A 23,564-nucleotide genomic window follows, 5' to 3' on the forward strand; every position below is an offset into this window, starting at 1 on the left:
GGCCATTTGGGGGAGAAACCTGAGGTGCCAGGGGATCTGGACCAGGGCAGCCAGAACCTCTGTCCCAGAGGAGCTTCCAACTATCTGCCCACCTGCACTAACCAGTGACAGGGCATGTGAAGCGCAGAGCCGCCCATGGAGAGGCAGCAGGACAATGGATTGAAATACTCAAAGAGGAGAGAGAACAGAGAGCATGATGCAGCTCTCTGGAAATTAGAAGCAAGGTGAAACAGACCCGGATGGAGAAGGAGAAATTCTGGCACAGAGGACATCACAGTGCCATGCTCGGAGGGGCAACGTTCATCCTTTGGCCGGAACGTAAAACAGGGGGCGGTGTTCTAACCAGCTGTGGAACGAACACCTGACATAAAGACACCTGTACTCCCTCCATTGATTGGAGCATGGAGGGAGGGGACTGAGACCAAGCGACATCTGTATCATCCTGAGGGAGACCATCTCCCCTTGGGCAGACAAGCCGGCAGGAACCTGACCTAAGGAACCGTCTTCTCCTTCCTGGAGCAAAGGAGGGGCGAATAACAACTGTTCTCTGAGACGTCCACGTTTGGAGCCAGCACATTCTATAACACTCGGGTCCTTGACCATCTTATTACAGACTAGAGACTAGATGTCTCCTTCAAACTGAAAAATCAAACAAACTAACTCTGCCGCGGCCTAATTTTTATTGTTTTGACTTGTTTATTCTACTATATTTTTGTGATTTTATTTTATTATTTATTTGCAGCAAAGTGGGGACTAAAAGGGAGGAGAAAAAAAAGTTAGGTTAAACGTTACAGCCAGACGGAGCGGTATGCCAATAGCTAGGATACAATACATATGCTGGACGGTGAATGTAACTCTGTATCTGATCATTTAATGACATGTGTGGTTGTAACATTGATCATTTTTCTGCATTAAGCCTGCTTTTATACAAGCAAATCTATTATTTTCAAGGTAATTACACTCAGGGTTCTGGTTGGGTCCTGAAACTGGTTAACGAACCTGGTGGAACATAGAAACAAAAAAATGACGAACTCCAACAAAACGTACAAAAGACGAGATGCTAACCAGTTTTTTCCATACATGCTAGGCTACATGACGGTGCAGCATTATCCTTATGGCACCAGTATAGTTTTTCCGTAAGCAATATGTTTCTATATACTTACTATAAAGTATATGAACGTTAGTCTTCTTTCTTGATAAAAACTGTTCACTACAAATCCCTGGTTACACCGATGGCTGCCAGTCGTTATGCTTGACAGCTGCTATCCTTTGCTCCTCGTTGAAGGTTACGCAATAAAATTACAAATTCGGTTTTCAACCTTATCCGTTTCTGCAGCCGACCGTGCAGCGTCCTGTGAGCATTTTAGCAAAACAACTGAATAAAAGAAATATTAAGCTACCACATGTCTGTTTTTTTATTTTTTCAGCTTTAAAGGAGCGCATAGGTCGTTTTTGCCAAGGCTAGAACTGTATATATTTAACAGCTTCTCTTTTCCGGTCCTCGATATTCGCGGTCTGCGAAGGACCCGGATGAAGACCCTGAATTCGGGCACAGCTTTTAACACAAGTTTAGGAAACATGACTTATTACGTGAGAACATAGAATTCGACGGGTTTGGTGCCTATGACGTGTGAATGGACGTCATAGACGTCAGGGTCTTTATCTGCACCTTTTTCTTCTCAAACCCTCACTTTGCAGTCCTTTGTCGCAGAGCCTGGATAAGTTACAGTTCATCTTGCGTTAAAGCAGAAAACTTAAGCTTTTCCTCTAATTAATTTGAGTCTACAGTTATTATGGATAGCGGATTGACCCAAATCGTCACTGTCAACATCCTAAGGTTTATAGTTCATCCACTTTTCTTGAACTTAACCTGGATGGAGTGGATGCGTTTGGCAACTGGAGATCCCGCTCGCACCACCACCTGCGTTCTGATGAGGATTTTAGAAGACATCCTAGAGCTTTTTACATGCTCAAGTTAGTCTTCCAAAGGACTGCCGCACCGCTGAAGCCATAAATCCATCGTTGGCAACAAGGTGCCTGAGGCCTTCGCCAAGGTCATCAAGGTTAAAGGAGAAGTCCGAACAGGCACACTGACAATTTAAACCATCTTATTGTCAAATATGTGGTGGATAGAGTCAATTCCAACGTAGACTCTGACTCTGACGACAGAAATCACGCTGATCAGCTGATCAGCGATATGGTTGACGAGATCAAAGTGATGATTAAGGATCTTTTGTTGTCAGACTGCATGCATCTAGTAAGGAACCGAAGAAAGTCGTGGTCCGCCCAGTTGAGCCAACATCTATCTTCTGAAAGGGAGGATCCAGGTTTTTTCACAAGTTCACTCGGAAACATTCATCTAGGGTTGCTCCAGTGAACCTACCTGGAAATCCCAGAGACCTCTCACACCGTGGCCAACAGAACTACGGCAACCTTGGTTCCTGAGGAGGCCTACGTTCCTTCAGATAATGTGTCAGACGTCATAGATCTAGAAAATTATCCTGAGATCCGTCAGCCATAGACTCTCAGGAATTTGAACTGGAGCCAAGGTAAACATCATACCCAGGGAGGCCTTCGTTTATCCTCTCAGAAAGAGGATTTCGAGCCAGAGCCCAGTTTGATGAGATCACACCTGTGGAACCGTTCATTTGTCCAGTTGAGTCATTTTTTTTGTGTTGTTAGGCCATTTTAAATTGTTTGCTTAGGAGTTAGTTAGGTCTTTTTAAATTGCGTAGGAGTTAGGTGTTTTTTATACTTGTTTGCTTAGGAGTTAGTTGTTTTTATAGTTGTTTGCTTAGTAGTTAGGTGTTTTTTTTAATTGTTTGCGTAGTAGTTAGTTGTTTTATAGTTGTTTGCTTAGTAGTTAGTTGTTTTTTATAGTTGTTTGCTTAGTAGTTAGGTGTTTTTTATAGTTGTTTGCTTAGTAGTTAGTTGTTTTTTATAGTTGTTTGCTTAGTAGTTAGATAGGTTTTTAAATTGCTTAGGAGTTAGTTAGGTCTTTTTAAATTGCTTAGTAGTTAGGTCATTCTACAATTGTTTGCCTAGTAGTTACAGTGGATATAAAATCTACACACAGACTTTTATATCAACCTGCAAAGAGCTGCCACAGGATCAAATGGATCTCGTTATTCAAAGATATCAGTCAGGTGAAGGCTACAGAAGTTCATTAAGTATTGCCATGGAACAATGTGAAGATTGTCATCATCAAGTGGAGAAAACATGGCACAATCGTGACATTACCAAGAACAGGACGTCCGTCCAAAATTGATAAGACAAGAGAAAACTGGTGAGGGAGGCTGAAGAGAGACCGACAGCAACACTGAAGGAGCTGCAAGAATTTCTGGCAAGTACTGGCTGGACTACAGTACGTGACAACAATCTCTGTCTTCTTCATATGTCTGGGCTATGGGGTAGGGTGGCAAGACAGAAGCCTTATATCTCAAAAAAAAATCTTCAAAGCCCGGCTAAATTTTGCGAAGACATCTGAAATCTCCCAAACACATGTGGAAAAATGTGTTATGGCCTGATGAAACCAAGGTTGAACGTTTTGGACACAATTCCAAAAGGTATATTTGGGGCAAAAAAAAACACTGCCCCTCACCAAAAGAACACCATACCTACAGCATGGTGGTGTTAGCATCAGGCTTTGGGGCTGTTTTGCTTCAGCTGGAACCGGAGCCTTAAGGTAAGGTAAGGCAAGGTAAGGTAAGGTAAGGTAAGTTTATGTATAGCACATTTTCAGCAACAAGGCAATTCAAAGTGCTTTACAGGAATTAAATTTAAACCACCCTTATTCAGGGTGGACGGAATTATGAACAGTTCCAAATATCAGTCAGTGTTGGCACAAAGCCTTTGGCCTTCTGCTAGAACTTCATCTTTAAGCAGGACAACGACCTAAAAGACACGTCTAAATCAACAAAAGAATGGCTTCACCGGAATAAGATTAAGGCTGTGGAATGGCCCAGCCAGAGTCCAGACCTGAATCCCATCAAACACCTATGGGGTGATCTGAAGAGGGCTGTGCACAGGAGATTACTCAGGTTTTCTCTTCCCCACTACTCTGCAGGTACTGCTGTTTGTGTAAACTGTTCCCGGGTTATTTGCAAGAATTGGTTGCTGCTCAAGTCTGGGTTGTCGCTTGTCTAATCTGGGTTAATCAATAAATGTTTTTTTCCTTCATATACCTGCCTTCTTCTTGCTTGTCTCTGAGTCCTTTATCAACTCCAGTTATAAGCAAAACTTCCCCAGAAACTCAAAGCACTTTTCCTTCAAATTTTATTCATTAAAAGAAAAAAATTGTTGATTTTTTTGTGCATCAAATGGTTACTGTTATAAACCCATCTCTAATGAGTTCTTCTTAGTTTGAAACCTGAACTGAAGTCAGATATTTTGTTACTTCAGCTAAGTGAAAACATGAACTCACATTGTTCTGCTTACTCTCAGTCTTTGTGGTGAGTTCCTCCAGCTCCTTGCATTAGACAGTGTTTTTTATTTTTTTATAAATTGTGTTTATTTCAAAAACCTGGAGTTTCAACTCCACCCTCCCTCGCAGGAGGAGTCAATGCAAAGCTGAACAATTTCCAGGTTTATCTGTGTGACTGTGGCAAGGCTGTCAGAGAACAAGAATCACACAGAAACAAGATGAAGAATAAATTTAGTCTGCTGTTTTTTGTCATTTGCTTTACGGGTGAGAAAATATCAAGAGAACTTTGACCTCCCTTTGTGAAGCTGTTTTCTAACAACAATTTTTTTTTTTAATCTGCTTTATTTCACAGGTGTTTGTTGTCAGACTTTGACAGAATCTGATCCAGCAGTTAAAAGACCAGGAGAATCTCACAGACTGACCTGTACAGCCTCTGGATTCTCAATCAATGGCTGGTGGATACACTGGATCAGACAGGCTCCTGGAAAAGGACTGGAGTGGCTTGCTGCACATTATAATGATGGCAACATACGTTACTCTCAGTCAGTTCAAGGCCGGTTCACCATCTCCAGAGACAACAGCAGAGAGCAGGTGTATCTGCAGATGAACAGCCTGAGAACAGAAGATTCTGCTGTTTATTACTGTGCTCGAGAGGCACAGTGACTGAAGACGGTTCATCTGCCGTACAAAAACCTCAAATCCCCTCAGAGTTGTTTTGTGGGTTAATTTCTTTTCTGTATGAGACACGGATGTAAAACTAAAAATGATACAGCTGTCACGTCAAACTCTGACACTACGACTGAAGAATAAGAGAGGAACATTTTTATCACTGTCCAACCAGCTTGGAAGTTGTATATATAATTTAAGGAAACATGACTCAGATGTGTGTCATAGAAAACAAATATTTTCCATTTTAATTTCTTTGCATAATTTACTGACTGAGGCCTCTAAAATGTCCTATTCACACCTCCAGTAAAACAGTTTTGATGGATGTAAAAACATTCACCAGAGTTAACAGCAACAACATGGTGTATTTTCACATTATCCAATAAATCCGCAGAAGCTGGACAACATCTCCTCACAAGGCACAAATTAAGAATACTGAGTTTCAATAGATGTTTATGACTTCCTGTTAGCAGAAGTTCCATAAAAGTGTGTTTTAAGAAAAATATTTGTGTTTTGGTTCTCCTCTATAAAGACCTTTATTTTGATGAACCTTCAACATTAGTGTGAAAAAGAAATATATACCAACTGCAAAGATAAATTGTAAAAATACCTGTGAATGCATGCAAAAAACTGGTCAACAATTATAAGAAGGGTTTCACTATGAAACAGAAATGTTTCATAAATAATAAAGATTTATGACATGCCATTTTGTTAGGATGACAAGCATCGGTTTTGGTTACCTGACGGAAGGCAAAAGAAAAAAAAAAAAGTAAAATAAATAAATCTGCCATTGCAAAAGATGCATTATTATTAACTTAATTATGTAGTTTTAGAGAGATAACTAAATTCCACCAGGAAAGATATGTCAGACATCTTTACCTCTTAAATCTGAGTTTGAGGTCCACCCTCCCTGACAGGAGGAGTCAATGCAAAGCTAAATAACTTCCAGCTGTATTTATATGACTGTGGTCACAGGTGAGGCTGTCAAAGAACCAAAATCAAAATCACGCTGAGACACAATGGACTACAAACATGAACTGATGGTTTTTATCATTTGCTTGACAGGTGAGAAATTGGTGACAAAAATTAATTGTGCCCTTTTGAAACTTTTAGAGCAGCAGCTATATTTTACTGTGTTGCTTCACAGGCATTTACTGTCAAACTCTGACAGAATCTGGATCAGTGGTTAAAAAACCAGGAGAATCCCACAAACTGTCCTGTACAGCTTCTGGATTCTCATTCAGCAGCTACTGGATGAACTGGATCAGACAGGCTCCTGGAAAAGGACCAGAGTGGGTCGCTCGTATCAGCAGTGGTGGTAGTGGCAAGTACTACTCACAGTCAGTCCAGGGCCGGTTCACCATCTCCAGAGACAACAGCAGAGATGAGCTTTATCTGCAGATGAACAGCCTGAGAACAGAGGATTCTGCTGTTTACCACTGCGTTCGAGAGGCACAGTGACTGAAGTCACTTCTGCAGCTGTACAAAAACCTCAATTTGCTCAGAGTTATCTAGTGGAATATTTTATTTTCTCTGTGAAGCCTGTCTGCAAAACTAAGATTCAGTTTCCACAACATAACAAAACAGTGATCCTAAGATTTAAGAGGAATAAATCCATACAATAAATGTTTCCTTTTCCACCACTCTACCACATTCGGAAATATTGGATCTGATGCCAAAAAATTGCAAAATATCTACAATCAATCAACAAATGCTAAATTGATTTTTAAGTCGTTTTGTCATTTAATTCGATTCAAAGTTTATTCTGAAAACAATTGAAGGTATTCATTTCCTAAAGTATGGAAGAATCCCTCTAAACACGATCTGTAAAAATTATGCATAATTATTTTATGCATAATCTGCAGCCATGGTGCAAAAACACAGCGTACCACTCAGTGTCACTTTTTGAACACATAACAGTTTCACTTTTAATGGCTGTTACCATATAAAGAGGTGATAACAGAGTTTCACATAAACCCACATAAATCACATTATTAACCCTTCACTGTCTTAGAGTCAAATCATGTTATTTAACATTTCTCATGACATTTCCTCATGGTAACAAATGCAACTTGTATTTGTACACACTATCCTGAAACCATTAAACTCTACTATTTAAGGTTCAAAGCCTACTTCTGTCTTCCCATAACATCACATAAATAAGCCTATTTTATGTGACTAAATCAAAGTCACATAAAGTCTGAAAAACACTAGTCTATAAGTACAATTAAACCTATAATAACCTATAATAATAATCAATGCATACTTCTGGAAATGCATGTTACAAATCTGAGGGTGGAGTTCACCTTTTGACCTCCACCCTCCCTGCTAGGAGGAGTCAATGCAAAACTTTGTGTTTTCCAGCTTTATTAGTGGGACTGTGGAAATGCTGTCAGAGAGCAAGAATCCCACTGAAACATGATGGACTGCAAATCTGGGTTGTTAATTTTTATCATCTGCTTTACAGGTAAGAAATAGCTGACAGGACTTTAATCTGCTTTAGAGAAACTATTTTTCTTACAATGACTATATGTTTCTGCTTCACAGGCATTTATTGTCAGACTTTAACAGAATCTGAACCAGCAGTGAAAAGACCAGGAGAATCTCACAAACTGACCTGTACAACGTCTGGATTCACATTCAGCAGCTACTGGATGGCCTGGATCAGACAGGCTCCTGGAAAAGGACTGGAGTGGATCGCTTATATCAGTAGTGACAGTGGTAGTAGCAAGTACTACTCACAGTCAGTGCAGGGCAGGTTCACCATCTCCAGAGACAATGGAAGAGAGCAGCTGTATCTGCAGATGAACAACCTGAGAACAGAAGATTCTGCTGTTTATTTCTGCGCTCGAGACGCACAGTGACTGAAGCTGTTTAAGCAGCTGTGCAAAAACCTCAATCCCCCTCAGAGTTATCTAGTGGATTGTTTTATTTTCTCTGTCAGACTTGTCTGTAAAACCGACAGTTCTTTAGTTTATGTTTTTAATTTTAAAATATATCATTTTAAAAATAAGCTTCAATGCAAACACTATTACTTATATTTTATCATGCATAAATGTGCTTTATTTTGTTTAAGCTCCTTACATATTTAGCACAAAATATTTGTAATATATATTTCAAAAACAAATAAGTGCAGCTTTGTACTCTAAGAATGTGATAATCAGTAAAGGATCTGACTTCTCATTTGGTTGCTGTCAAATAAACTGGATCAGACAAACTGTGGGATACATTTTCACAGTGGGAAGTGGAACAAGTTATTATAACATCTCTCAAATACAAATCAGAGATAGCAGCATCAGTATGATGGATTAGACACTGTCTGATTTAAGTGCTGATGACTCTTTTGTATATTTCTGTGCCACATAAGCACAGTAGGCAGAGAGGCAGAACAAAACCTGCACTGAAAATATTTCCTCAATGACCAGATGGTGGCAGTGTTGACTAAACAACCAGAGGACTGTAGATTTTTGAGAATTATTTTTCCTATTTTTGTCCAGCTATTCTAATATTAGAATAACTAACTAATCTATAAGTTTATATCACACTGGCATATATTGACTATAGACAGAATAAAACTTACAAAAAAGATTAATTAACTGCACTTTTGGTTTATTTTTTTCTTGACTTTAAGCTTGATATATAAGTAATAGCTATATATTTAAGATATTACTGTCTTTAAGCAATATATTTAACAATATCTTTAAAATATATTGCTAAATATATTGGTATTAAATGAAGATCAAAACTTTATATTAAAAACCTAAATGCATAGTTTTTTTTATAAGTATAATATTTTTAAATGGAATGACATTTTCTTAATTTACTCTTCAGTAGATAAATATTAAAACATGTACACATATAAAAAGGCAGATGTGACATTTATAATATTCCTCTGTTTCATATGTCAACTGGGGACATGTTCATTAGTTATTCTGACAGCTGCTATAGCAGACTAAACTATCTAAAATAATAAAACATTGTCTTTCAAAAATAATTACTCATGTAGCATTGATCAAACATGCATAAAATCCAGCATCCTAAACAGGGAAAACTCAAGTCTTGAGATGAGTTTTCCAATAATAAACTTTATTTTAAATCTCTTACATCTCTCACATTTTTGGTCTGACTGCTGATTAACACTGACATCTTTCAGTGAGAGAAAACATCAGCAGAATAATCTCAATTGACTACTTTAGGGTGAAAAAAAAGAGAGTCGTGAAACTGTATGAGCTACAGCAAATCCAGTCAAAGAATGAGTTTCACATACAAATCTATGTGTTATTTATTCTCCCTCCCTGTCAGGAGGAGTCAATGCAAAACTTTAAACCCAGCCATATATGTGCGACTTTAAAAACGCTGTCAGAGACAAAAGAGCACACTGGACCAGGATGGACCACAAATCAGGAATGTTTCTCTTTATCATCTGCTTTATGGGTATGGAAATGCAGACAGAGATTTATTCTGTATATCAGAAACTGTTTTCTAACAAAAAACTTTACTTCATGCCTCCATTGTTTAACAGGTGTTGATGGCCAGACTCTGACAGAATCAGATCCAGTGAATAAAAGACCTGGAGAATCCCACAAACTGAGCTGCACGGCCTCTGGATTCACATTTAGCAACCACTGGATGGCCTGGATAAGACAGAGTCCGGGGAAAGGACCGGAGTGGCTCGCTGATATCAGGGGGGATGGTGGCAGCACATATCACTCACAGTCAGTTCGAGGCCGGTTTACCATCTCCAGAGACAACAGCAGGCAGCAGCTGTATCTGCAGATGAACAGCCTGAGAACAGAAGATTCTGCTGTTTATTTCTGCGCTCGAGAGACACAGTGACTGAAGTCGTTGCAGCAGGTGTACAAAAACCTCAAGTCCCCTGAGCTTTTTTCCCTTTGTGACACTGTCTTCCCCCATGAGACTGACAACGATATAATAGCTGCATGGAAATACTAAGATAAGGAGAGGAATAAACATAATGTAAAATGTTTTAAGGGATGTAAATGTAATCTAATGCCAACAAACCCATGTGGATCTGAGATGTTGGTTTAAATGTGGAGACTTTTGGTGGAAAAGGAAAACTTTTGGTGCTTCAAAAAGCATAGAGATCATCATAAAATATATGTTCTCCATAAAACAGTTTTCCATAATAAGCAGCTTTATTTTTTAGGAAAAACAAAACTATGTTCAATTTAATCTCTTTTGTACAGACATGAATTAAGAGATAGAGTCAGTTTATGTCAGTCTTATTTAGTACTTAATATGTTTGTGTTGCTGTGCAGTAAATGTAATGAAATCCAAACGAAACACAAAAAATTTAAAGATTTTCTCACCACAACACTGAAGGAAATGAACAGCAACGTACAGTGGCTTTTTAAGATAATAACCACTTTTCTGTTGTGAGCACAGCCATGCGTTAAGTATTCAATCAAAAATCACACAAAACAATGTAAAAAGCTGAATGGATTGTTTCAAACATTTTAGCAGAGAGCTTTGATAATGACTATTATTATTTTTATTTATATTTTTCTGTTTTTGTTTTCTCCAAGGTAAAATGTGACATTATATCGGTGCATCATAACCACTGACTGACATTTATCAACATTTATTTACATTTTCTGTGGAGTTTTAAAAAAGAAGAAAAAAAAAACGTAATTTAGCTTCTCAATTCCCCATAACACCTTTTTTAAAAATCTGTGGTTTCAAAATTTGATCTACTTCTGATTGTTTACAGCCTATAACCTTTTAAAGCACCTATTGCCACATTGTACCTCTGATCAATGCATATGCATGTCTGAGGAATAATGGGAACAAAAGTGTACATGAATACAAATAATTATTATCAAATGAATCAACAGTTTTATACGTCTATATAATAGTCAGGATTTTTTTGAATTCAATACGATGAACATGTTCATTCTTCTGCTGCTTGCTCTGCCTCTGCCTTGTGAGTTCTTCCACTTTCTAAATTTTCTTTCACCAAACAATATTTACATTTTCTTTCTCTTTTGTAAAACTGAAGAAGATCCTAAAGAACATCCTCTAGACTAGAATATCCTCAATTTCACAAGTGTAATTCCTTGTGCTTCCGTAATCCTGCCAGGTTCTACAGGTCAGAGAATGGAGTCCATTCCCTCCAGTGCAGTGATGAAAAGGCCTGGAGAGACTCTGAGTCTTTCCTGCAGAGGATCCAGCTTCTCATTTGAGTCCTATTATGTGGACTGGATCAGACAGCCTGTGGGAAAATCACTGGAATGAATGGGATGTATTTATTATAATGCAAGAGGAACCGACTATTTGAGCACTTTACAAAGTCAAATACAAATCACCAGAGACAACAGCAACAGCATGATGAACCTGAGACTGTCTAGTCTAAGGCCAGAGGACTCAGCTGTGTATTACTGTGGTGAAAGCAGGTGGAGAGGCTGGACAAGAGAGAAAGTTTTCTCTGACAGTAGAATGACTCAGTAGTGCATTAATAGAAAACATTATAATTGGTAATTTACTTTTCAAGAAGTGATTAATATTTTCAACAAATATAATCTGTGTTTTCTCATATTCGTTTTGTGTTGGAGATGTGCCTAAATAATTTTATTTGGTGTTTATTGTATTTGTGTTCAGCTTATCAGTCAATGGTTTATATCTTCTCAGATTTTTGGTCAGGCTGACTATTTATTGGTATCCAGACATATTTCCTGTTTTGAAACAGCATCTCTTTGGAAGCAATGGCATTTCTTTACTGTATGTCACCCAAATTTATTGTATGAAACAAAAAATTAGTTCAATAAATAAATCTGTTCATGATCCTCTCTATGTTTGGTTTTTAATACCAGTGGTTATTGTTAATTTCTGTTCACACATCCGTTTAATTTATTTATTTATTTTTTTGGTCTTAAGAAAATAATCTGGTTGTAATATAACATGCACTGTTTTCAGATAAATAAATATAGGATTTTCACTGATTTTGTTTAAAGAATAGCATTCAAATCTCTAATAATTTACATTAAAAAAAACAAGAAGTTTTAATTAAGGTAGATCCTGAAGTAAAACCACGCGAAAATAACAAAACTAAACAAATAAGCTGCTTAGTGTTTGTCCAATCAGGAGGAGCCCTACAATGCAGGATGTCATCCACAGCTACTGTATATATTTGACTTTAGGTGGGCTGACTAGGAACAACAGGAACCTGTTTATCAGAATGGACTATAGGACAGGGCTGCTGCTTTTAACTATCTGCTTTGCAGGTGAAATATTCAAGCTTTTTTCCCACATTTTCTCAGTTTAGATCAATTTTCAGTTTGTACATGCAGATAGTTTTTCAAACTTTTTTCTTCTCCTTGCAGGTGTTGATAATCAGACTCTGACAGAATCTGATCCAGCTGTTAAACGACCTGGAGACTCACACAAACTGACCTGTACAGGATCTGGATTCACATTCAGCAGCTACTTGATGGCTTGGGTCAGACAGGCTCCTGGGAAAGGACTGGAGTGGGTTTCAACTATCGATATCACAAGCACATATTACTCTGAGTCAGTTCGAGGAAGGTTTACTATCTCCAGAGACAACAGCAAACAGCAGGTGTATCTGCAGATGAACAGCCTAACGACTGAAGACTCCGCCGTCTATTATTGTGCTCGGCGACCACAGTGACTGAAGTCGGTTCAGTCACTGTACAAAATCCCCTGATGTGAATCTGTAACAGAAAAAAGATGAAAGAGAAATACATCCCACAATGCACACATTTGAACATGAAAGTGTTTGAATTTATTTAGTAATTTAACTATAATTAAGAATAAAAAATATAAATGTTTCCATGTGAATTTAATAAATAAAATGTATGATATGTTTTTTATTAATCAGATAGACATGACATCTCCAAGACATGAGGAAACATCTATTGAAATGTGTCATAGTGGACCCAAAAACATAAAATACTCAACATTGGAACAATGAAAACTATTCCCAATTGCAACACAAAACATTAAATAAACTTAAAAAACAAACTAAAAAAAAGCTAACAACCACCAAAATTGTTTTCACCAAAACCAGACATTAATTTGTTGACTTTTCTAGTTTTGTTTATAAATCCTTTATATCTCACTTAGTTATCTTTTGATGTTCAATTTGTTCTCCACATTTGTGGATTAAAACATCAAATAATACCAAAGAGATTAACCAATGTAATCTCATCCGAAAAGGAGAAAAACTATATACATACATAGGTACCTTCAAAATGTATCCCATTAATGTAATAGATGTTAGGAGTCCATACTTATGTTCCACAAGATATTTGTCTTTGTCTCAGATAAACTTATGTTAACGCCTCCCGCTGTCTTTTTATGTAAATCATTTGTTTGTCATGGCGACTTCACTTCACACACCTTAAAAGAGGATCAGATGTTCTCTCTGCACCTGCAGCAATCATGTTCTCCTCGACTCTGTTGCTTCTGCTTCTAGTTTCTGTATCAAGTAAGTCTTTCCAGATTATTTACAACCATTGATTTGTCTGTGTTAAAAATCTCACACAGTAAATCCTTCTTTGCAGGTTTAAAAGGTGAACAGCTGAACCAGCTGCCCTCCATGACTGTGGAGGCTGGGAGCAGTGTGAGCATCACCTGTCATGTCTCTTATTCTATCGATAGTGACTTCACACACTGGATCAGACAGCCTGCAGGAAAAGGACTGGAGTGGATCAGTAGAGACACAACTATCAAAGATTCGCTACAAAGCAAGTTTAGTGTCAACTTAGACTCCTCCAACAGTAGAGTGGCTCTAAATGGACAGAACATGCAGCCAGAAGACACTGCTGTGTATTACTGTGCAAGAGAGAGAGCCACAGTGACACAGACTATATGAGGAGCTGAACAAAAACCCCAGAGAATCAGAATAAATGTTGCAGCAAATCACCACCAGGGGGCCTCAGACCTTAATAATGCCAGGAACACACAATTCTGTATCTTTGTTTACATTTCACTGGCGATCACTTTACTTTCTCTAACACATAGTCATCTTTAGTGTACTTCTATTAAAACAATTTGGAAATGTTTTCAAAGTTTGAGAGGAAAAATAATAACTGCAGTCTTATCACTTTGAAATAATATGTTTTCAACACCCTTAAAAATAAGTTTTTACATTTTCATTCTTGAGGAACAATTAGGCATGTAGCCATTTCTGAGGGTGGTATGCCTAACTATCTGCTGAGGAATTAAATTGTGACTTTTAGAGAATTTTGCTTTCTTCAAATTCTCATATTAAAGATAATAAACTCATGTACTCCCAGTCCTGATCTCTGTAGAACGATGCCGTCTTTCTTTAAGTCTGTGGAGTAATGGGGTAAAGGATAAGACCGCTGCTTTTATCATTCTTTAAACAAGAAAACATTTTGTTTGGCTTAAGCTTATGGCCCAGTTTATGCATTGATGTAGGTATTTATGGACAGATATAACACTGTAATAGTTTTTTTTTTTTTTTTTACAACAAATGTATCATTTAAACATTACAACAACTTAGACGGTGAAGAATCTCTATGCTTCTAATTTAACTTAATATTGCATGTTTATTTAATATTCAAATTTCATTAGGATTGGCTGCTTATTAAGCTTATTTATTGTTACTGATACTGGTAATCAAATATGAACACAACTGAACAAGTGGTTTTCATAAGAGTTTTCAAATAATTCTGAAAAAGCTTGAGAGTTGACACTTTAAAAGGTAAATTTATAAACCTAATACAACAAACCTCTTTTTTACAACATGTTTTAAAGTATATGTAAATATCAAACTTTTGTTATATTATATATATTATATATTTTTCTTTAATTTGCCAGCCAGATAATTTTCTTTCATTTTTTCTTGTAGTTATCAGCATAATTAATAAAGTTTCAATGGCTAGATTTCAGAAGGATAATGATTCATTCAGTTAAAATAGAAAACTTTCAAAATGCATGAAATGGTATTAATAGTCCAGTCCAAGTTTGTGTTCCTCCCTCTGTTGCAGGAGGAGTCAATGCAAAACTTCAGTCACTTCCAGCCATGAATATATGACGATCGTCAGACAACAAGTAGCACACTGGATCATGATGGACTACAGTTCAGCACTTCTCCTTTTAGTCATCTCTCTGATGGGTGTGAAATGCTAACAGAACTTAATCTGTCTTTAGTCAATGATCACCAAACTAAAACTGTGCTTTATTTGTTGTTTTATAGGTGTTGATGGTCAGACTCTGACAGAGTCTGAACCAGCAGTAAAAAGACCAGGAGAATCTCACAAACTGACCTGCACAGCCTCTGGATTCACATTCAGTGACCGCTGGATGGTCTGGGTCAGACAGGCTCCTGGAAAAGGGCTGGAGTGGCTTGCTTTAATCCACCCAGGCGGTGGCAGCACATACTATTCTCAGTCAGTTCAAGGCCGCTTCACCATCTCCAGAGACAACGGCAAACAGCAGCTGTATCTGCAGATGAACAGCCTGAGAACAGAAGATTCTGCTGTTTATTTCTGCGCTCGAGAGTCACAGTGACTGAAGTCAGTTCAGCAGCTGTACAAAAACCTCAATGCCTTCAAAGTTATCTGGACAGAGTTTCTTAATATAGTGTAAGACTGTAAATATGAACAATCTGACACTGAGATAAAGGGAAGAAGAAGCATAATAGGCTTGTGTTTGATCATATCTGTTCTAAATGCAAGAGGATCCATTTTGTTTATATGTAAGGTGTATGTGAGAGAAATTAGGTCAATAAATGTTTTCCATTATTACAAAAAAGTTTGAGCACAAGTAACTTCTTGTTCATAATATAATTTTGATGTTTTATTTGAATCGCTTTCACAATATTAACCAACCCAGAAAGTTATAAAAGAATTCTGACCTGAGGTTTATTGTTATCCAACAAAATGAAAATTGGAAAAAAAAATCTCACTGTTTTCTTAAAGCAATGAAGCGGAATTAATAAACAACCAAAACATAATGTTGATAAAATAATCTGTATCTGGTACTCCCTTCACCTTTTTTAAATAACAGTCACACATCTTTTATTAATGGAGTTGGTTATTTAATCTGCAAAATATCCATCCATCCATCCATCCATCCATCCATCCATCCATCCATCCATCCATCCATCCATCCATCCATCCATCCATCCATCCATCCATCCATCCATCCATCCATCCATCCATCCATCCATCCATCCATCCATCCATCCATCCATCCATCCATCCATCCATCCATCCATCCATCCATCCATCCATCCAGTCTCATCTCAACCTGACTTCTTTTAAATAAAATAAAGATATCACAAAAAAATAATGACGAAAAGGCCAGATATTAAAAAAACAACACAAAGTAAAAAAAATGTATTAATGTGATGAAGAAATCATGCATGTAAAGAATAAAAATCTAATCTCTAATGATCAAATTGTAGAAGGATCAAAGACTAAAGAAAAGTGAGAAAATTGTTAAACTCTTCTTAGCTCTAAGTTTCATTTCCTCAGCAGGAGGAGTCAATGCAAAACCTTCAACTTCCAGCTTTAGTTAAATTACCAGTCACTCTTGGAGAACATAGAGCCACACTGAAACATGATGGATCTCAGATCAGGACTGTTTATTTTTGCCCTCTGTTTTATGGGTGAGAAATTGCTAAAAGAGCATTCATCTATCTTTGAGAAATTATCTTCTTATAAGAATTACAGTTTTGCTTCTTTGGTTTGCAGGTGTCGAAGGTCAGACTCTGATTGAATCTGAGTCAGTGGTTAAAATAACTGGAGACTCCCACAAACTGACCTGTACGGCCTCAGGATTCACATTCAGTGACCACTGGATGCATTGGGTCAGACAGGCTCCTGGGAAAGGACTGGAGTGGGTTGCAGCTCTCAATTATGGTGGAGGCAACAAATACTACTCTCAGTCAGTCCAAGGCCGGTTCACCATCTCCAGAGACAACAGTAAACAGCAGCTGTATCTGCAGATGAACAGCCTGAAGACTGAAGATTCTGCTGTTTATTACTGCGCTCGAGAGTCACAGTGACTGAAGATGATGTAGCAGCTGCACAAAAACCTCAAGTCCTCTCAAGTCTGAAAGTCTGCAATGTAACTGTGAGGGATTGTTACTGTATAGAGATAAAAAGACTGCACTGAACCACTGAGACAAAGTAAAGAATGAAACATTATTATTATCATCTCTATCCTATCACATGATTCCAATCTAATGTGAAGAAATATGAGTCCATCTGTGAGGCACTTATACAAAATGAATTCTATAACTTCATAATTAATCTATTTATTATATTTCACAAAATAAGGGTTTTAGGACTTCTTTTTTTGAGCACAACCTAGTGAAAATTAACTATAAATACTAATTATAACTTACAGATGTCAAGGCACTTGTCTCTTATATAATATTCAGTGGGTGCAGGGGTAAAAAGAACATTAGAACAGAAAAACAGCTTTTGATCTTTGTTGAAAGTAACCTGAAAATATTGGCAGTGTTTTCTGAACTTTGATTTCAGTTTTTATCTAGAACTTCTTTAATTTTACAAAAAAAGAAATAAACAAGTCCACCCTCATACTGTTTATCCACAAACCAGATTTAGAGATTAACAAAATCCCCAAATATTGCAGGAATTCACCACAAGGTGTCCTCAGATCACTGATGTTAACAAGACGTAAACATTTAAGAGTCTATAGTTTTAATAGATGGATACTCACTAATTAAATTCAACAGGTTCTTGTTGGAACCTTGTTTTTTGTTGATCATGGAAGGTTTGAGAATAATCATCAATAACAGTAGAAATAAAGTCAGAATACCTAACAAAAATTGTAAATAATACCTGTCAAGATAATCTTCAATCTGTCTAGAAAACTAAATATGTTGAATTTCCTGTGTTCACCTGAGCAACAGTTTTTTTCTGTCATTCTGCAGAAGTAACACAAATGCTGACTCTAGATTAATATTTTTTATTTTTCCCATATATTCAAATTTCTGTAAGTGCCTCGTTTCTTCCTGTGAGGAGGAGTTAATGTAAAACTCAGCCGTATTTATGCAGGTTCCTACAGAGAACAGAGGACATTGAGGTTAACATGATGGACTACAGGACAGTGCTGCTGATTTTAACTGTCTTTTGGACAGGTGATGATTTACCCTGATTTTTATTTGAAAATATTTGATTTCACATCACTAACATTATCTGTTATGTCTTTAATTGTTATAATAGGAAGCCACTCTCAGACTCTAAAAGAATCTGAACCAGCAATTAAAATACCAGGAGAATCCCACACCCTGACCTGTACCGCCTCAGGATTCACATTCAGAGATCATGCAATGCACTGGGTCAGACAGGCTCCTGGGAAAGGACTGGAGTGGGTTGCTGCCGTAAGTCAACCCAGTGGTAGCAGCCAGTGGTATTCTCCATCAGTTCAAGGCCGGTTCACCATCTCCAGAGACAACGACAAACAGCAGGTGTACCTTCAGATGAACAGTCTGAAGACTGAAGATTCAGCTGTTTATTACTGCACTCGAGAGACACAGTGACTGAAGTTGGTTGAGCAGCTGTACAAAAACCTCCAGCGACAATAAATATTGATATGTTAGACCTCAAGTCTGACTGCATGAACCGATATTTGTCTTCAAATAAATAATTTCTTACTTTTTATGATTAGAATTTTTAGCACTTCTATATATTTTTTTTATATCAGAAAGGTAAACATAGAAGTATAAGTAGTAAAACTAAACTGAAGCAGCTGGTTTTTAACTTGTTGCTTTTGATGCTCAAAATTTTCAACAAGCTTTTTGTGTTTCAAAAACTTGAGCTAGATCTTGATGAGGAGCTCCAACAGAACTGCTGATTTTAAAACTGCATTACTATTAAATACTGTGGCAATGAAAAAGCCAATTAAAAATAAAACTCTAACAATAACATTAAATGGACTTTTAACATTTTCTCCAAAACAAAGTCTTTATTTAGATATCATAATGAAGATGTTAGTTCTTCAGCAAACCTTAATTCTACAACAAAACTAAGTAGGAGGTGTAATATACCTCCTACTTAGTTAGGAGGTATAAAAAAAAAATTCCCTTCTCACCCTCCTCGGGTGGTTTGTTTCATCCTCTGAGCTCGGGTCCTCTACCAGAGGCCTGGGAGCTTGAGGGTTCTGCGCAGTATCTTGGCTGTGCCTAGAACTGCACATTTCTGGACTGAGATGTCTGATGTTGTTCCTGGGATCTGTTTGAGCCACTGCTCCAGTTTGGGGGTGACTGCCCCGAGGGCCCCGATGACCACAGGCACCACTGTGGTCTTTACCTTCCAGGTCTTTTCCAGTTCCTCCCTGAGGCCCTGGTACTTCTCCAATTTCTCATGCTCCTTTTTCCTGATGTTGTAGTCACTTGGTATTGCTACATCCACCACTTGGGTGTGCGTGTGTGGGGTTGTGTGTGTGTGTGTGTGTATAATCAGTATGCTTCTTGTTTCCATTCGAGCAAAACATCTCATGATTCCATCTCCTCCCTTCGAGGAGGAGTTCATGCAAAACTGATAAACTGATGATGTTTTAAACACCCTGAAGCGAAGAAACAGCAGAAAAAAGAGACTCAGTTCAACATGATGCACTGCAGGACTTCCCTGCTGCTCTTAGCTGTCTGCTGGACAGGTGAACATCTTTTGGTTTATTAGGTTGGAATTAGACCTTTATAGACAATTATAGCCTGGGACTTTTTGGAGTCCCAGGCTATAATTGTATTAACATTTTTGCAGGTGTTGGTGGTCAGACTCTGACAGAATCTGAACCAGTGACTAAAATACCTGGAGAATCTCACACCCTGACCTGCACGGCATCTGGGTTCACACTTAGCAGCTATTACATGGCTTGGGTCAGACAGGCACCTGGAAGAGGACTGGAATGGATCGCGTATATAGGCACCTACAGTTCTCCAATATCTTACTCCCAGTCAGTCCAGGGAAGATTCATCGTCTCCAGAGATGACTCCAATAGTAAAATCTATTTGAAGATGAACCAGCTGAAAGCTGAGGACACAGCTGTGTATTACTGTGCTCGAGAGGCACAGTGACACAGGGAAGCAGGAGACTCATACAAAAACTTCCTCCATCTGCCACTTCCTCTGCAAACCTCCTGCTCAACTTGTTTGTGTTGATATTATTCGCAAAAATTCTTCAAAACAACATTAATCAAAGAAACATGGATAAAAAAATAACATGGTGAACAGAATCGTTTTCCCTATTACATTAATTGTAGAATAATAACTGATAGTGTAATTATTCAAATGTTACAATGCATGTAATTAACCATAGCAAATCTCTATTATAATAACATACTGTTAATTAGTTAACAAATAACAGCAGCATAAAACTTTCATTAGTTAGTAAAACCTTCAGACTGAGCAGATCCAGGAGGTTTGACTGGTTGTTTTTAGAACCATGTTTAGGTTATTTGTTTGAAATACTGTTGCAGTGACTTCAGACTGCAAGAACATGAAGATAAAGTTCCGTCCCAACAAACATGAACTTTCAACAAAACAAATAGAAAAAAATTCTAGAATTGCAAATTTAATTTATACTAACAGGAAAAAAAAGACTGAGTTGTCACACTTATTTTTAGGTAAATTTAAAAGCAATTTATTAGTGAATTTGTGTCCAAAGAAACATGATACGGAATAAGCCTCACTTCACACAGACATGCTTATTTTTGTTATTAAACTGGGTTTGCAAGGCTGCTGTGAGATGCTAAAATTACCAACAACCTCAAGAACAAATGATGAACGAAATGTTTCTGACCGTCATTATATCACACGTGCCTTTATTAAAACCTGTAACAAATTACAGATATGCTGATATAGAGAAAGGAAAGTGTTTATTATCTTATGTGGAGGCAGAATGTCCTTGAAGATAAACAAATGGTTTCAATATGTTTCACTCTGTCAGTGAAATTATCTTGCTTTGTTGGCAGTTGATCAAAAATTACTGAAATCACAATTTTTTTTGTTTAAAAATGTTTATTTAATTACCATGATGCTGTTGAGGTCAGCTTTTATTTTAAATGTAAATATTTTGTTGTCATTGTTCTTGTCAAAGAAACATTTTGTTTTTCAGGATTGTTTTGTAAAAGTAACAAAGACTAAAACGTCAAAGGGGTGAGCAATTCTTACTGAATATTTCAGAAGATTAAGAAGTCAACTTAGAAAAAATGTTAAACTGTACATTTTTAGTTCCTCCCTCCCTCTTAGGAGGAGCTAATGCAAAACTTCAGAAGCTTCCAGCTTTATTAATGTGACAGTGTTTAGGCTGTCAGGGAACAAGAAACATATTTGAACATGATGGACTACAGATCAGGACTGATCCTTTTAATGATTTGCTTTATGGGTGAGAAAAAGGAACATTTAGTAGATTTTTGTGCAACTTTCCTCTAAAACCAAATCAACTATATGACTGTCTTACTCAGAGGTGTTGATGGTCAGATTCTGACTGAATCTGATTCTGTGGTTAATAAACCTGGAGAATCCCACAAGCTGACATGTACAGCTTCAGGATTCACATTCAGCAGCTTTGAGATGAACTGGATCTGACAGGCTCCTGGGAAAGGACTGGAGTGGGTTGCCGGCTTAAGTCAGCAGGGTAGCAACCAACCGGTGGTATTCTCCATCAGTTCAAGGCCGATTTATCATCTCCAGAGAAAACAACAAAAAGCAACTGTATCTGCAGATGAACAACCTGAAAATAGAGGATTCTGCTGTTTATTACTGCACTCGATAGACACAGTGACTGAAGTTGGTTTAACAGCTGTACAAACACCTCAATGGCTTCAAAGTTATTTGAAGGGAGTCTTAATTTTGACTGTAAGACTGGGTAAGTATGAAAAACAGAAATTATCTCCAATGTTCTGTCACCCTGAGGGGTTGCAGATAATTCTAGGTATGATAATCCATAAGGAGCCCTAATAATTGTGCACATCTTGACCTAGAATGTTTTTAGGATGGTTTCAGCTGTGAATGGATTGAGGAATTTTGCTAATCTTGTGAGGCAAATGAAATGCTGACAGCTGTATTGTTCTCCTTATCTTATCAGATCTGTTTTCTCTACACATTTGCCCATTTATTGCTGTAGGTAGGCTTCAGCCTCTTGTAACCCAGAGTTGGAAAAAAATTAAAGCACAGAAAAACACTTTTAATGAGATAGGTGCTTCTGGTCAACCTCTGACCCCGTCTGAAAGATGTGTGGTCATTGACATTGATGGGCAAACAGGAAACTCAGAATATGTGGTAACTTTTTATATATAAACTTTGAAAGAGTTTCCAACTTTCATTCAGTGTTTTTTTTTTCTTCTTTTTTTTAGTCAGTGGACCTGGAGTTGGTGAGCTAAAACTACAGGCAGCTGTCTCAGTGTCACACCAGTGGTGCTTTTGAGGAGGAGGAGGAGGAGCATATTCAAAATATGAAATATCCTCAACTTCTTAACTGGCACCATCAAGGAGAAAACACTTAACACACACAATGGATTGTACAAGAAAGATACTTGCAGTAATTATTTACCTTGCAGGTAAAAAAAAATTCCTGAAAGATTTTGAACTGATAAGTATTTTGTATTTTGTTTTTCAAGTTAAATATCTAACATCTCTTTTTTATACTCCTTTCAGTTGTTGATGGTCAGACTCTGACTGAATCTGAACCAGCAGTAAAAAACCCTGGAAACTCCCACAAACTGACCTGCACAGCCTCTGGATTCACATTCAGCCACTACTGGATGGTCTGGATCAGACAGGCTCCTGGAAAAGGACCTGAGTGGGTTGCAAATATTGAAGATGACAGTGACAGGAAATTTTACTCTCAATCAGTTCAAGGCCGATTTATCATCTCCAGAGAAAACAACAAACAGCAGGTGTATCTGCAGATGAACAACCTGAAGATAGAGGATTCTGCTGTCTATCATTGCACTCGAGACGCACAGTGACTGAAGTTGTTGCAGCAGCTGCACAAAAACCTGTAGAAATTCACTCTGATCTGAAAAACCCTACCTGCTGCATCTGTGCTCACGTATTGAATTTTTTTACTTCTATTAGATGAAGATAACTAATATGCCATGCCAAATAATTTCCCCCCAAGTAAATAGTAAATAAAGACTAGCAGATATACAATTAAATATACATCTCAACACACCATGACTATAGTTCTCCCTGAGGTACAGCCACATGTTTCAATATACTCTGTGTTGAAATGGGAGTGAGGTCAGACATTTTGTTTTCTTGCTCATTTTGCTGTCAGTTTTTGTGTCATCATGTTGTTGATTGAATACAAAGAAAACAAGTTTTGATTTTTAACATATGCATTTTTACTGAATTGTATAAATGCATTTGAACAAATGTTTGAGGTTTTGATTATTTTCAGAATAGGCCACAGCAGTATCAGTTCTTCCATGGCTAATTTTACTAATACATTTATTTTTGGATTAGATAAAGACTTAAATGTCAATGGTTCAG

At 37.5% G+C, this 23,564-nt stretch overlaps 1 pseudogene; it reads left to right on the plus strand.

Annotated features, from left to right (window-relative positions):
* The first annotated feature begins 12,284 nt into the window (after positions 1-12,284).
* Positions 12,285-12,737, plus strand: LOC145552676 (immunoglobulin heavy variable 3-23 pseudogene; annotated as a pseudogene).
* Positions 12,738-23,564: the final 10,827 nt, after the last annotated feature.

This window comes from Poecilia reticulata, chromosome 8, assembly GCF_904066995.2.
Source record: "Poecilia reticulata chromosome 8, P_reticulata-male-v2, whole genome shotgun sequence".
Lineage (NCBI taxonomy): Eukaryota > Metazoa > Chordata > Actinopteri > Cyprinodontiformes > Poeciliidae > Poecilia > Poecilia reticulata.